Source organism: Mandrillus leucophaeus, unplaced genomic scaffold (assembly GCF_000951045.1).
Source record: "Mandrillus leucophaeus isolate KB7577 unplaced genomic scaffold, Mleu.le_1.0 Scaffold89, whole genome shotgun sequence".
In the NCBI taxonomy this organism is placed as follows: domain Eukaryota; kingdom Metazoa; phylum Chordata; class Mammalia; order Primates; family Cercopithecidae; genus Mandrillus; species Mandrillus leucophaeus.
In genome coordinates, this window is record NW_012109696.1 from 5,610,567 (window position 1) to 5,612,989 (window position 2,423).

The window sequence follows — 2,423 nt, forward strand, 5'->3', positions numbered from 1 at the left end:
TGCCTCCTGTAAAATCTACCCTCAGTGACGATGCCCAGCCAGGGCCTCTCAGCCTCACGCCATTGCTGTGGGGGCCAGACGGTGCTTTATGGGGTGGTTAACTAGTGCACTGGGGGCTATTGAGTGGCCTTGAGCCCAGACCCCAGTAGCATCCCTCACCTGCCCCTGCCCTTAGTTCTGACCATCAAAACTGTCTCCAGACACTGCTAAAGGTCCCCAGGTGGGCGGGGGGTGCAGAGAGCAGCGTCACCTCCATTGAGAATTAGTGCATTGATTAGCTTAACCTCAGACCAGAGCTTCTAGCAGAGGAGATCATGTTCCTAAATATACCGCCTGCTGGTCTCCTTAACAAACGGCGTTGAGTAAGAATGAGGCAATGTACCTTCAAGATACAAAAGAAAAATGAGTGAAAAGTGAGCTGAGAAAAATAAACAGATGATAGAGAAAAAAGCTTTGAAGCGGATAATGGTCTAAAAAAATAAAATTTATTTTCATTATTTCTTTTACGTGCTTTGGAACCGAGGTTTATATTGAACCTTGAAGAAGACAGAGAGACTCTGTGCCTTCTATGCCCCATTTTGGCACTGACTGGAACGCTAACTTCCAGAAGGCTTGAAACTTCGTGTCACTTGGCCAATCCAGGAATAGAGGAACCCAGCCCCTTCTCACCAACAGGAAATCTCTCAGGAGAGAAGAGAGCTCGTGCCACGGCCGCCCTCCTCCTTCCATACCAGGCTCCACTCTAATCACCGGGAAGACGCCTTTCGATTCCTGTCTCCAGGTACGTTCCAGGTTTCTCTTTCTTGTCGATTGGTTAAAATGGCGTATTCCACCACATTCCACCCACAAGTGTTGGGTGTGGGACACTTCCCTGGCCATCCCCTCAGTCATCCACAAGCTACCTCGCACAGGAACGCGGCATTGTTCTGTGGTCTTGTCGCGGAGGCTCCACCGTGGTCACCAAAGACTCCTGTCGGAGGTTCCTTCCTAATAAAAAGCTGGAGCCACGGTAGGGGCCTGTGTGTGACCCTGTGCCCCTGACCCGGATGTGCCCACAATGCAGGTGCGCCCTTCTAGGGTTATGGGGACAACAAGACCTCCGCCTCTGAGGTAGATGGGAGCCGGGGCCGTCCAGCCTGCGGTGGTCCCAGACATGACCCCACAAATGCTTCTCTGTGTGTTGCCTTCCCAGAAGGTGGAGATCCCACGCCAAAACCGGGCTCAGCACCCTGCATGTTTCAGAAAATGGTCCTGCCCCTATTCCTGTGGGCCCACTCCTGCCATTTCCCTAATGTAAATATTAGCCAAATGTGACTTAGTGGTGCACTTCCAAAATTACTACGGTGCCCATGGTGATGTACCGAATAACGCAGCAGACAAAGGGGCTGCGGAGGAAAAGCGTCAGCCCCAAATTCAGATATGGGCCCCCTGGACTGCGGGGCCGTAATAGACAGAAGAGCTCACGTCTAACATTCCCGGTTGTTAAATAAGATTCTTTGTGACTTGCAAAAAAAGGAAAACACAGTGAAGAATTATCAGGGCCTCCTCCACAGAAGTAATCTACATGTGTTTATTTAATAAACAGAAGATGGCTTTATTATACACATTTGATTTCCATATGCAATCGTTTCCTTATCTGTCACTTGTATCTAAGCAGGGCGCTTTATACAAACCTGAAAATGAAAAATTCAGCACCGGGCACAGGAAACTCATTTAATGTCGAGAGCAGTCAAAATCAAGATTTCTTTATTTGTAGTAACAACGCTGTTAAATCAGAAAATTACTCCCCCTTTCTGCATGTCCTTCTTCCTTTACAATTTCGTTGTTTGATCATAAATTGTCGAGTGCTGTGACTTGTCTCCGCCACTTCCCACACTGGCCGAGACAGATTAAAAACTCTGCACACAGACCAGCCTCGGCATACCATTAGCATATATATGAGATTTGAGACATTTTCTAATATTCTCCAGCAGGACTCATCTGTCAGCCAGGTGATGGATTATAAAAACTCTTAGCTTGTTTGGGAAATAAAAGGGAGGGGGCGAGAGGAGAGATGAAAAGGACTCGGACCCACCTTTCCTCTTCCCAACGCATGATCCAAGGGGGTTCGGAAGTCTGTGTCCGTCCACTTCGGGAAGCAGAGAGTGTCCAGAGCCCGTTTGTCCCAAGGCAGGGAACCGCCAGCCCAGGACTGGAATGTGGGGTTGATGAGGTCCCTACAGAAAATGGGAGAACTTTCAGCTCATCCAGGCATTTTTGTTTTTGTTTTTTTTTGACAGAGTTTCACTCTTGTTGCCCAGGCTGGAGTGCAGTTGCATGATCTCGGCTCACTCCAACCTCCGCTTCCCAGGTTCAAGCAATTCTCCTGCCTCAGTCTCCCAAGTAGCTGGGATTACATGCATGCACCACCATGCCCGGTTAAT